We start from the raw sequence: 15,249 nt of genomic DNA on the forward strand, positions 1-15,249 counted from the left end.
CAACTCGTGTCTCAGATCCAAGGGATATCACAGCATCACTCTTAGAATTGAGAAAGCCATTGGCAAGAAGAAAAGAGCGAAGTTCTATGTACCATGCCTGGGGAGACTGATGTAGACCGTAGAGAGCCTTATACAATTTACAAACATAAGTGAGTTGCTGAGAATCAATAAACCCCTAAGGTTGCTGCATAAAGACATGGTCAAATAAAGTGCCCTGCAAAAATGTGTTATTAACATCCAACTGATTCAAAACCCAACCACAAGACACGGCTAAACTAAGAACAAGACATATAGTGGCAGGTTTAACAACCGGGCTAAAGGTGTCATCAAAATCAATGCCCAGTCATTGATGAAACCCTTTAGCTACAAGGCGATCCTTGTAATGAGCAATGGAACCATCAGGATTCCTTTTGATTCAATAGATCCGTTTACATCGACAATATTTTGTGTGGGAGAAGACGGGACTAGGGATCGGGGTTCGTTTTTGTGGAGAGCTAGAATTTCTTTCTTTATGGCGTTACACCAATGAGGATACTTGTTGGCTTGGGTAAATGAGGTAGGTTTTAGTTTGTAAGTGTTGTATAGGCGAAGCCATGGATAGTATAGGCATCCAAACACACGCAATGATGTGTACTTAGGTTGGTGGCAGAATAGTTTATAATAGGGTGAGTCATTATAGAGGATACATGTGGGCATATGGTTTATAAGATATGTGGTTGTTTGAAAGGCATGAGACCAAAACCGTATGGGTACTGAGGCATAGTGGAGAAGTGTAAAGCCAGTTCCAACAATATGGCGGTGTTTGCGTTTGGCAAAGCCAACATGTTCGAGGGTGTTGGGTGGTGAGGTGAGATATTGGATACCATATTTGACGAGAAGGTGAGAAAGGGCTTGATACTTTCCACCACCATCCATATATACCGTTTTAATCTTAGTTTGAAAGAAATTCTCAACAAGATTTTTAAATTTTTTAAAGACACTGAAAACTTCAAACTTTAATTGAAGAGGGTATAACCAAGCATATTTAGTGAAAAAATCAACGAAAATGACATAATATCTGAAATTGCCAAAAGAAGTGATAGGGGAAGGACCCCAAACATCAGAATAAAGTAATTAAAATGATTTATCACAAATAAAATTCTATGGCAGTATTATTTTGTCTACAAAATTAGGAAACTGAAAGAAGATTTTTCTATAGCAAGGGTGCATACAAAATATTGTCTAAAGTAAATGAGGAAGTAGGTGATCAATAGTAGAGGAACCAACATGAGAGATAGAGATTCCATTACCATAACCAACTATAACGTCTTCATTCCCAAAATAGTCAGAGTGCATGGATAGATTCTGAAGGTCAGAAGTCATATGATGTATGGCTCCCGAATCGAGCACCTAATTGTTATTGGTGTAACTTGTGTCACCATCGGCATAATTAGCTTATGGCTGAGTAAATTGAGATGAGGGTTGGCTGCGAGAACGACAAGTCTTGGCACTATGACCCAGCTTGTCACATAACTGACGAACGACTTAAGGTTGACCCTAAGAGAAATTCAAATTCCAAGAGGGTGGTAAGTTTGAAAATTGGAATTGAATACCGTACCTTGAAAGGAGTATCCTCGGCCATAGTCATTGCTTTGCCGAGATTGGTAAGAGCTAGATTGGTGGCCGAATTGGCCTGTGTGGCCAGAATTTCCACGATTTCCTCTACCTCCTTTGTTATTATTTTGTCGTTGTGCAATCTGAGCAGTGATTTCAGTATCATCCTCTTTGATTGGTTCTCCATGATTTTGAATTAACTCCTCATCAAGGAGTTCGTCATAAAGATCCTCAAAGGATATTGGGGTGTCATGGACACGAACTGCTACCTTCAAATCTTTGAATTCATTAACAAGGCCATTTAGAGCATGAGCCACGATATCTGCATCACTCAAGGGATGGCCAATAAGTGTAAGATCATCAACAAGGCTTTTCACCCTGTTCATGTAGGTAACCATTGATTTGCCTTCCTTCTTGTTGGACATGAGAGAGGTCAAGAGAGAAAGCATGCGAGTATTGGAACAATTAGCAAAACTAGTTTCCAATTTATTCGATGCTTCAGCATACGTGGCACAATTGTTAATAGTAGGATCGATTGTGCTATGGACAGTAGCTTAAATTCCCAAAAGCACTAAGCGATCCTGACGAGGCCAGTAGTGATAGCCCTGGTCGCTTTGTGATGGACAAGGTTGAGAGCCGTCAATAAAGCCAAAGAGTCCATAACCAAATAGAAGATTGGTCATTTGAGACTTCCAGGATGCATAATTTTCTCCACTCTTTGAGAGTTTGAATGGGATCTAAGATGAGGCATTAAGAGATATCAAATTACCATTAGAGGGAATGAAACTACCTTGAGTCGTGGGATTCGCAGACACAGAGATGACTGTAGGAGTTCCTGAGATGGTGGTCGAGGCAGTTGGTGAAGATGGTGACGTCCGGTTGGTAGAGGTCGGAGCTGGTGGTGTCGTCATCAGTCGGCGGCAATGAAAAAAATATATTTACACGATCAGGTTTGAGTCTGAGAGGAGGAAATTTTTCTCTGTTCAATGGACAAAGAACGCTCTGATACCATGAATGATTTCTATGTAAAATAGTTGATTTCATTGATAGAAAATATTACAATTTATAATGTTTACAAAGGTATGGTTTCCTATAATTAAGGACGTATAATAGGAACTTGTATCAAAATAATTAAGAAGAAATATCAAAATAATTAAGAAGAGATTACAAAGAGATATAGAAAAAAAGTAAACTCTGTACAGCTTGTGATTTCCTAAATTGGTGCTCTATCATCTGCGATGTTTCCTATTTTCCCATTTTTCCAAATTTTGGGCATTTTTCAATTTTTTTGAATTTATTTATCACCTCATTTTGTGTGTTGGATACCGTGGGGTGTGTCGTGTGAGTTTCAAGAGTTATTTGAGGCATTTTTTTAAGTTTATAACTCTTAGAAATGCCTTTTTGGTCATTTGGACATTTTTTGGATTTTTGGTCTGGGAAGTCCCGTGTGGGTTCGGCACCCAGATTTTTCGTGCGCGGGTAGTTTTTTGGGGATCATTGCACTCTATTATTTTTAGTTAATGTATATTTATGTGATTGGGTTCTTATGTATATAATTATATCATGTTTTTGGGTTATTTTGCAAAAAAAACTAGGAATTGAGATATTTTGTGGTCAATGGGGCCCACCTTGACCAAGGTCATTACAAATTACCACATCCTTGTATCATTTTTGGCCCATTTTCTTCTATAGCAGTCGAGATCTAATTTATCTCTCTAAAAATTTCTATTTCTCTCTCTAAACTTCATCTTTAACCTTAGATTTCTTCATACCTAGTTGGATTTGATCCTTGCCATTGAAGGCAAAGTTGTAAAGCTCGGCAAGAGCTACAAAGTGATTGCCGCAGATTTCCAATTAGGTGATTTTGTTGAATTTTGAAATTTGAAAAAATTGGGGATGTTGCTTCAAATCAAGGTAAAGTTGTTTAATTGTCATATTCCTTGAATTTGGTAGTTGATTGAATGTTTTTCCCCATCTTTGATATGTAAATTTGATGTCTAATTGTACGATTTGATTTTAGGGTTTGGGTTTATACTTGAGGTTTGTCAAATTGATGTGTTCCATTGGATTATATGTTTATCTTGAGTATAAATTGCAAAGAAAATGCTATTAACTTGCTAGGTGATGGATTAAATATTTTTCCTTATACGATTGTTATGATGTCTTTGACCACTCACATGCTAAATGATATTTTAATGTTTGAAGCATGCTATAATTGTGAATTAATCTTGTTGCGGCCATAGAATTGTCTGTTGTATTCTGGAAGCATAATAAGTAGTGATTGATTGTAATTTAAGCAATTCTATATGAATGGCATAACAGTATTCTTGGGCATAAGAGTTATGTGGCTAAGAGACTTGTGTGTGGATATGTGAGGGTGTGGACGTTGTGTGTGGACATGCGAGGACGTGGATGTGGTGTGTGGTTGCATTAGGCATTTTATGCATTGCATTGCATGTGGATGGTGATGATGATTATTTGAGGATAAAAGTATTATATGTGAATCCCTTGCATGATCCATTTCTCTCCTTCCTATTCATTGTATGTATGGCATGTGATTACTTACCTTATTTGAGGAGATGCCACTAAGGCAATCTCTACTGGGCCTTATGCTCACTCTTCTACATTTTTCAAGTCATGGGAAAGAGTTGGTGGATGTTGATCCTCCACAAGCATAGACGGGACTAGAAAGGATTTCCAATTGCCATTTTGTATTATGATGTGTATCTTGTAAGGTCCTCACAAATATATATATATATATATATATATATAATGGAATGGATTTCTATGGTTAGGTGTAAAGCCTGAAGGATGATTAAGTGAATTCAAGTTCTTTTGCATAATTTGATAGTTGAACCTTATACCAACTTGTCACACATATTTTAAACTGTTTGTGAATGTAGTCAGGGTAGATTTACACTATAGTTGAGCTCATAATTGAGCCTGGTTGCATTTAAGGCATTTAAGGCATTTAAACCTAAAACCTATAGATTTTAGCAGCTCCAAGGATCTGTTGGCCGACTGGTGACATATGTCAGCCGATCGACAGTGCATTTTATGGGAAAACAGAAAGTCGAGTTTCCATTCAGTCGTTTCAGCTAGCTGACCAACACTGTCAACCAACCAACCATTACTTTTTAGCCGGCCTACGCAGCCCTGTCTACTTCCCTTATACCCTTCTTCATTCATTGATGTTATGGCGTATTATAGATCATTAAATGATGTAATTAATCATATTTTCACATTAGAAATGATCGTAATGCCCTTAGATGACCTCGGGTTTAGGTAAGGACCCGGATAATGATCCAGACCCCAAGTATTGGTCGTTACAGTCTCCTTTTACTTTCAACCTGATTAGCCAATTAACCAAGCAATAATACAGAAATAATAATATAAATAGAAACGAAAATTATGTGATTCGTTCTACTTTAATTTTTAATTGTTTTTCGAGGAAGGCTTCTCTCATTAACCACTAATAAACATGCATGGAGGTGTGATTCATCAAGTGGCAATGGTGTTAAAAAGTATCCATATAACATATATACAAACACCAGATGGATAGATTTGAGAATCCCACATAAAAATAATAACCAAATTTTAGTCACCCAATACATATTTCTATTTAATCGGATTATTCAATATAGCTCATTGAAACAGGTGGGCGCTTGACCATTTGCCCAAAAGCTTAAGTTGTCGGCTAATGCTTCATACCCAACCATTTATACCCATGTCACTTCCTATCCGAATTCAATATGGGACAAGACTCACATTGTAACATTCTCCCCTACTCGAACTCACAACGCCACTCATTACGATCAAGCTACCCTGCCTACCTGGATGGCTAACCCAGACGCCTTCCGGGCCGGGGGCGTGGCGTGGCGTGGCGTGGCACTGGATCAAGAATTGGGTCTGACTCTCATACCAACTGAAATGGGTTGGCGCTTGTCCATTTACCCAAAAGTTTAAGTTGTTGGGTAGTGTTGCATACCTACCCATTTATACCCATTTCACTTCTCAACTGAATCCGATATGGGACAAGTCTCCCTTTGTACACTCATCTTGTTATGTTTCAGTGAGTAGCGTTTTTGGATTTTAGTAGCTAGCCATGTGTTGGGTAATTCTAGGTGACACCTTGAACTTATTCATGATACCACAATCCTAAAAAGGTGTTTACATTTTATATTCTCATATATATATATATATGTATATCAATCCACAAACCCAAAAATATAAACTTTGGATTTGGAGATTATAAATTTTATAGGTATTATTGGTCCAACACTGACCATAGGCGTTAGTGCACTGTTAACGAAAGAGGTCTGTCATGATCCTAAAATAGGAAAATGGATTATGTGATTATATTTTATTAAGACCCGAAAGTTGTGTCTCATTTAATAGAGAAAATTCAACCATCTTTGTTGCAAAGAATGAATAAGAAGCAGTGTAGCTTTCGACGTGATACATGAGAGTAATCATTTACCAGTAATAATGTCTAGGGCATAGAATACGTGATGGGTTGGTTGAACATGCCAAGAGACTTTTAGCTATCCAAATCCTTGCAGGTTAGAGAGAGAGACTTTAATGGGAGTACTACACCTACGCGCTTGGCCAGTTGGTAGTAACTTTATTAGGTAGCCTAAAATACGGATAAAATATTATAGCTATTTTTTTTTTTTTTTAGAAGTTAAAAGAAAATACGTACACACCCTACCTCCACCGAGATTTGAAACCCCCAACCTCCCCTTTGGAAAAAAAGTGGTGATACCGCTGGGCTATTTGGTCCTTTAATATTATAGCTATTATTCATGACTATCTTTTAAGTGTACACATTATACAAATAAAGACTTGGAATTTCAAATCATGTTGTGTACATGCAATATATTTTGTAGCTCTTGAGAACCAAGGGTCTAAGGATATATATTAAAGCAAAGATATTAAAGTATTGTAAACTTCATGTAGTAGATAGTTGTACTTATTTGTTTTAAAGATCATGTTCTGCCCCAATTAGTGTGTGCCATTCGGGTAATACATTTAATTTAACGTTGGGCTTGGAACTATTCTCTATTTAAGGGTCTTTGGTCTGGCTGTGTTGCTTTTAATATGGATGGAGCATTCTTGATCGTCACTGTCTCGCTCCTTTAACAAGGAGAGTAGTTAACCTCTAATCCCTTTAACGAGGGAGGATGTGAAGTCAGCACCTCATCCCTTTAATGAGGGAAGGGATGGTAGTCAGCCTTTCGACCCTTTAATGAGGGAATAAGGTGTAATCGATTTCTTGTCCCGTAATAAAAGGATCTTTTTAATACGGGCCACATTAATTTTGATCCCTTTTAGTATGAGGGAACAAAAATTACTAATTTCACTCAGCTCGGACCCTTATGATATAGGGCATGTCAATTTTGATCTCAGAATGACAATTACGAGCCACACTTAGGTCAAGCCCTTATAGCACGGAGCATTTTGATATCGATCCCCTTTAGTTCAGGGATGACAATTATGAGTTTCACTTAGCTTGGGTCTTTATAGTACGAGGCACTTTAATATCGATCCCTTTTAGTACAGGGATAACAGTTTCACTCATCTTGAGCCCTTATAGTATAGGACACTTTGATATCGATGTCTTTTAGTACAGGGATGACATTTACGAGATTTACTTAGCTCGGGCCCTTATAGTATGGGGCACTTTGATATGGAGCTCTTTTAATACGAGGACGATAATTACGAACTTCACTTAGCTTGGACCCTTATAGTACAGGGCACTTTGATATGGATCCTTTTAATACGAGAATGATAATTACGAGCTTCACTTAGCTCAAATAGTATGGAGCATTTAATATCGATCCCTTTTAGTACGGGGATAATAATAACATGCTTCACTCAGCTCGGGCTCTTATAGTACGGGGCACTTAATATCGATCCATTTTAATACGGGTATAATAATTACGAGCTTCACTCAACTCGGGCCCTTATAGTACAAGACGCTTAATATCAATCCCTTTTAATAGAGGGATAATAATTACGAGTGAATCCCTTTTAATACGTGGATAATAATTATGAGCTTCATTCAGCTCATACTCTTATAGTACGGAGCACTTAATATCGATCCTTTTTAATACGGGGATAATAATTACGAGCTTCACTCATCTCGGACCCTTATAGTACGGGACACTTAATATCAATCCCTTTTAATGTGAGGATAGGGTTCGTAATAATACACAGCCTTATTAGCTCACCCCTTTACTAAAAGGGTTCGTAGTACACATCCTATTAGAGCAACTCCAATGCTCTCTCATTTTGGACTCTCAAACTCAAAATATGAGAGAGGGGTGAAAAGAGGGCTCTCCAATGGGCTCTCATTTAGGCTCTCAAATTTTAAAATTCTCAAATCTTCTCTCATTTATAGCAGCTGTCAAATTTTTTTGGTAGTTTCTTATTTCTCTATATAATGTCGTTTCTCTCCCTTTCGTTCCCTTTTATCATCCTATCCGTCTCGAGCAGAGCCCTAATCAAACCCTACCACCACCATCCCAATCTCGACCTCAGCCCTACCCTCTTCTCTCCCTCTCTCTCTCTCTCCTACACCACACGCTCTCTCCTCAAACCATAGACAACTCGCCTACACCCTAGCCACTCCTCTATTGCTTTGAAACTCTAGAAGGAAGCAACAGGTATGAAATCTATATATTTGCATATATATATTTGTATATATATATATGCTTTCTGATTTAAAATTTTTCAATTTCATTCTAAAATTTGGCATGGGCTTTGTATTTGGGATCCAGATTTTCATCGTTTGGATTCAGAATACTCTTCTCTTCTGAGTAACAATTACCACTCTCTCTGTGCATATGTTTTGTGTTGATTTGATTTCCATGTGTGTATATATGTATATTACAGTCTTCAATTCGATTTCAGTGTTGATTGGCTTCATTTAGGTATTCTTTCTGCGATTTCCCAATTGGGTCTTGATTCTTAATGATTTGTTTTACAAGTATGTTTATCGGGTAATTGCTAATTTAAGCTCCAGCCTCCTAATATGAAGTGAATTTCGGATTAATTTACATTATGTGTATTAATATGAAGTTCTGCTAGCTATTGACAATTCCTGAAACTTTGTATATCTTGTTTTTTTTTTCCATCAAATAAATGGAACTTTTGATTATCACAGTTAATTTTAAGATTTTGTAGAATGGAAACTCGAATCATTTTGACTCTATTATGTTCACTGGTAATCATTTCAGAAGAATTTGTCAATGCTTAGTGAATTTTATATATTGTACTATATCAGTATAAGTGTATGTGTTTAATGAACCTAAATCATGAATTTTGTGTCCTTAAAGGCAGTATGCAAGCATATCTTTAATCCAGTAAAGGGTTATTGTTTGTTTTTGATATAAATAAAAAAAGACCACTAAATTTCATCCTGTTCAATATCTCTCTCATCTTGAGGAATTGAATAACTGGATACTTGGGTTAAAAGTAGATGGTATGTATTGCCTTTATAGCATTAGTGGCCTTCACTTGGTAAATTTGTTAAAGCATGGGCTGCTTTAAATGAGAAGTTGATTTTATTTCTGAAGACAACCACTTCATGTAATAATGCAAGGTTCTAGCTTTGAATAAGAAATTAAGGTGCTGGTCTCAAATGGAATTGAATTGAAAGGTATATGATTCATTCCTTATTTTCATCCTCTACTTTGATTTGACATATTAATAACTATCAATGGAAGTACCTCAACAATCAACAAGACGAGGAAAGGCATTCATGCCGGATCAAGATGTAGCAATTTGCAATGTACTTTTTTTTTTTTTTTTTTGTTATGCTTATGTATTTATTTTGGATTATCGTTATGGATTTTATTGAATTGTAGTATTGAAATGCCAAACATGGATTTTATGAAAATGGTAGTTGGGAATGGTAGTTAAAAAATGGTAATTAAAAATGGTAGTTGGGAATGGTAATTAAAAAAAAAAAAATGGTTATTGTGTTAAAAAATAGTATTTTGGATTAAATGCACCATTATAGCATAATTACTAAAATATAGCATTTTAACACTGTAACTCCTCTCAAAATATAGATTTGACATGCGAAAATAGCTTTTACCATTGGAGATGCTCTTAGCTCACCCCTTTGATAAGGGGATTCATACTATTGAGAATAACCTTGTACATGAGGAGCTAGTAACATCTTGCCCCCTTTAATGATAGATTTAGCTCCATCAACACAAATTACGTGGGAACACCAATACCGCTCCATCAACACAAATTACGTGAGAACACCAATACAAGTACTGGAGACACAAATTACGTGAGAACACCAATACAAGTACTCTCCAGTTTACCCCGGTGATCCCTAATTCACAACAAAACTGGCCAATTCGACATCGAACTAGTGATTCTATTGGAGTATCCCCGGTTCGGATGTCGAACCGTCCAATTTTGCTACTAAACCGGTCTGGGCTTATTTTATAAAAACTTTAAAACTAATTAAAGCTTGCTGCCAAGAAGCTTCGAACGGTTAAAAACTTAAAAAAAATAAATAAATAAAAAAAATACAGCCGCACCTCCTAAGATTTGACAAAAAAACACTCAGAGGAAATTTACCTGTTTTTTAGATAAAGACACCCCTTGAAGGTTCAAAAATGGACAAAGATACCCCTTTACATGAAAAATTAACCATATTACCCTTTAACCGTTTAGGAGACTTTTTTAACTTTACAATTTAATAAATTGGACCAATCTACCCTCGTGAATAATTTATGCATAAAAAAATAAAAAAAATTGATCACTTTTTTTTTTTTACTTTATAAATGTCCCAACTTCTTAAAAATGTAGACGTCTAAAATGATTTTTTGATTCAATACATATATTTCAAATAAATTATATTTTGTTATTACTTCTTTTCTTTTTCTTTTTTATTTTTAAATAAAGATGCTTAATTCTTTCATCCGAAAAAATTAAACCAATATCTTTTTCTTAAAAATAAAAAATATGGTACCAGTATAACGTTATGCATCTTAAATTATATATCAAATATTATGCATTTTCCAAGATAAAAGAAAATAGGTACTAGTATAACTTTATACATCTTAACTTTATGCATGCCTTTTGGTTTTTTTTTTTTTTCCCTTTGTTTTATTATTATTTTTTTCCCTTTATTTTATTTTTTTTTCCGTTTGTTGTATTTTTATTTTTTTTCCCTTTTATGCTAGGAAATGCATAATATTTGATATATAATTTAAGATGTATAATGTTATACTGGTACCATATTTTTATTATTAAGGAAAAGAGATTGGTTTAATTTTTTTAGATGAAAGAATTAAACATCTTAATTTAAAAATAAAAAAGAAAAAGAAAAGAAATATAATTTATTTGAAATATATGTATTGGATCAAAAATCGCCTACATTTTTAAGTAGTTGGGACATTTATAAAGTAAATAACAATTTTTTTTTTCTTACTTTTTTTTTATGCATAAATTGTTCATGATAGATTGGTCCAATTTATTAAATTGTAAAGTTAAAAAAGTCTCTTAAACAGTTAAAGAGTAATTTGGTCAATTTCTCATGTAAAGGGGTATCATTTTGCCAAACTTCAGGAGGTGTGACTGTACTTTACGCAAAAAATAAAATAAAATAAAATAAAATAAAAATTAGTGGGTTATTTATTATGTGTACTCCACTAACTCATTAACAAATGGGGAATGGATTTGTTTTATAGCCCCACCAACCTTCACCACCAACTTTTGACTCCCAATCATTTTATAGCCCCACCATCCTTCACCAACTTTTGATTCCCGATCGATGTGGGACAATGTTAAAAAAATTTAAGTCTTTATCCATCGTTTTAAGACCATGCTTTCTCCCTTAGGTTTTTTATTCACTTTTCAATGTGGGACAAAGTCTTATTAAAGTAATTTTATTTCTCCCTAGAAACCTGCTGCTTCTTCTTCTTATAAGAATTTGATAGAACATGCTAATGAAGATTGAAGAGGTGCTGATAGAAAACATCAAGGCCCTCCTCATTCTGAAAATAGTGAATTTTCTGCTTCCTTCTCATTTCTTAGCTTTTCTCACCTTCTTGTATTCTTCTTACAAAAAGTGGTCGTCTCAAACTTGTGCAAAATCCTATCTTCTTAAGAATTCCAGTTTTCACAATATTTTCATTTGTATCATAATCTTCATGGATATAGTTGGATGGTGAAGAGTATTGACTCCTTTTCTTTTCATCATAATCATCTAGTCCATTGAACATGGAAATTTACTTAGCAAAAAAAACATTTTACGTATAAATTGTTTAGTATTTAGTATAAGTATGTAAAAAAATAAATAAATAAATAAATAAGAGAGAAAAAAAAAAAAAAAGAGTCTAAGGTATTAGTGTATCCTTATAGCGCAATGTGTAAACCTATTGACGCTATTATTTTTATTCATTAATTTTGAAAAAAAATATTATACTAAGCATTTTTAAAACTAATAACACGTTAGAATTTATTAATAAATTATTACATGGGTTAAATGACCATCTAAAAAATCTTAAAAATTCATCTTTATAAAATTATGTTGTAAAAAGTCAAGTGTTGATAAATTTTGATCACTCTGTGCGAGTTTGAAAAAATTCATGACTGCGATAATTGATACCGTTACGTAATATCGATACTCACTTGAGTCAATTACAACGCAAATGCAACCGATACCACTGCTACGAACCTTAGTCTCAATGACAATTAAACATTATTACTAAAATAATGATGCCAACAACGTACCCTTTACTAATCTAAGTATTTTTCAAATAAATAAGTCCATCACAAGACAATTAAAGATATTAAATCAATTTAAGTTATTAAAGTAATGATCGGAGTGAATAATACCTTATCCTTACTGTTAACCTTAAGAATTTCATCCAAGGACAATCTAGATGTTTTGATAATAATAAACCATTAATGGTGTTTAACGACTAATGTTTACATTGAGTATTATATAGATTATTCACATTCAAGAATGACATCAATGAAGCTATAAAGATCATTCCAAGTATTTCATTACTCAAGATCACATTAATGAAAAAAATTAATACAAAGAAGACTTGAAGTTGTAAGGAAATATAGCATAGACTACAACGAGCAGGAAAGCAATTCTAAGAAAGGAAGAAAGCAAGACTACTTTAAAGCCTACACGATCATGGACAAAGTAAGAAGAAATGGGTAGATAGGTTGGTGAGAGTTTAGGATTCATTGTCAATGTATTTATGAATCCATTTGAAGCTCATCTCTATAGGACCATGCATTTCATTCATCATTCATATGTTCCTATATCCATTAGCAATAGACTATGTACTTCATTCATATATAATTGACATATGAAGTCTTTGCTAAAGAATAAGTTACTTCAAGCTTGCTTAAGATTTGAAAGAACTCAACAATTGTGCTAGAATGTTAGGATCATGTACATCAATTACATGATTCACTTTGGTCTCTAGAGAGTAAAGGTTAAGGCTTGGAACTTATATTGCTCATCTATAAAGCCTTCATCACCATGACTTGGTAACAGACTTTAAGACCCTGGAATACACCTCATAAAAAAACTGTATTTTTGGTTAAGTATGAAAAATAGCTAAGTGTGAAAAATGGATTTTTGAAATAATAATTATTTCAAAATAATTTTTCCCGATAATAACTCCCTACACTTCAAATAGACTAAACTGATTTTATTGGATTTTTTCATCAATTATACATTAGCCTACACGGAAGATCAAGTTTTACCAAAATTGTCGGGAACCCTAATTTGTACTAAAACTGAATTTCTACATTTTGATTTAGTTGGATTTCCATTTTCTTATATTTTTTATTGAATCCAAATGGGGGATGCTTCATTATTTACATTGTAAACTTAAAGTAAATGGACATATAAAGACATTTAGTTAAATGTTTTCAATGGAAATAAGCTATATAAAAAAGTCCTGTGCAGAAGCCAATAGCAGACCACTAAACAGTTTTCATTTTCTGGAAAATAACAGTACTGTACGTGAATAGTAATATACGTGAACAGTACCATATGAATAGTACTATACAACTGAAAAGTTTTCATTTTCTGGACAGAAATAGTACTGTACGTGAATAGTAGTATACGTGAACAGTACCATATGAATAGTACTATACATAAATAGTACCATATGTGAACAGTACCCAAACAAAATACCGTATGTCATTGCATACCTCACCTCTCTGCAGATGTCATTGCTTACTTCACCTCTCTGTAGATGTCATTGCTTACCTCACCTCTCTGCAAATGTCATTGCTTACCTCACCTCTACCAACTATATTGACCTTCTCTCATTATAAATATGGGCTAAACTTTGAGAAACAAACACACAACCATTGAGAGTATTCTTTAAAGCATTCAAGAACATTCAAGAGAGTATTTAGAGCATTCAAGTCCCTATTTGATCATTCACTCCATATCTTTTATTCTCTCATATCATCTTAGAGATTTGAGCTTCATTTAATTCATATATTTACTCTAGTTGTGAGCTTACACTTGTACATCTATCTTTGAGAGATTTATTGTACTTCATTATTCTTGTTACTATATATTGTAATGGTTGGTTTGACCTACCGGGTTGGTGTAACCCAAATGAAGCCTAGGAGAAGGGTGTTCTCCTAGCAAGGAAGAGAAACAAGGAGTTGCTTCATGTGAAGGTTTGTTCTCCACCCTTAAGGAGAAGCCATAGTTGATTGGGAAGTCTCAAGAGAGCTCTTGAGTTGAGGAGTAGGAGTTTCCGAACCTCGCTAAAATCGCCGAGTCATTGTTTGCAATTTCTCTTCCCTTATCTCTTTTACAATTGTGCTATTAATTATTTACTTTCATATCTTACTTATTGCATAATTGCTTAAATTATTGGTTGGAAATTGTAAATCTATAAATTGCGAAAATTGGCCATTGACTCTATTCACCCCCCCTATAGAGTTAATTAATGTTTAACAATTGGTATCAGAGTCTAATCTCTAGTTAAAGATCTTACCATCTTAGAGAATGGTCGTGGCTAATTTTCATTAAGAATGTCAATCTAACAATAGACCCCCTTGGTTTGATGGAAATGACTATAACTATTAGAAAATCAAAATGAAAGCATTTCTAAGAGGTACAGATATTGATGCTTGGAAAGCCACCGAACAAGGTGACCATGTTCCAACCAAAGTTGTTGAGGGTGCAAAAGTTCCAAAAATCGATGATGAATGGGACCCTCAATAACTGTAGGCTTATTCAATGTAATGTCACGGCTATCACAAATTTCTATTATGCTCTAAGCACAGACGAATTCAATAGAGTTTCAGATTGCGAAACGGCCAAAGAGATTTGGGATAAACTTGAAATTACCTATGTAGGCACTAGTCATGTTAAGAAATCCAAAATGAACATGTTTGTCCATAGATATGAACTCTTTAGCATGAACAACAAAGAAACAATTAGTAAAATGTATTCTCGTTTTACTAACATTGTTAGTGATTTGAATGTTCTTGGAAAGTCATATACATCATCCGAAAATGTGAGAAAAATTCTTAGGTCTTTGCCTAAGAATTGGGAAGCAAAGAAGATCGCCATCGAAGAGGCTAAAGATCTCAACACACTTCCTATTGATGAACTCATTGGCTCTTTGA

Source organism: Cornus florida, unplaced genomic scaffold (assembly GCF_030987335.1).
Source record: "Cornus florida cultivar Cherokee Brave unplaced genomic scaffold, ASM3098733v1 CherokeeBrave_3.0.0_Hap2_Chr10, whole genome shotgun sequence".
Taxonomy (NCBI): domain Eukaryota; kingdom Viridiplantae; phylum Streptophyta; class Magnoliopsida; order Cornales; family Cornaceae; genus Cornus; species Cornus florida.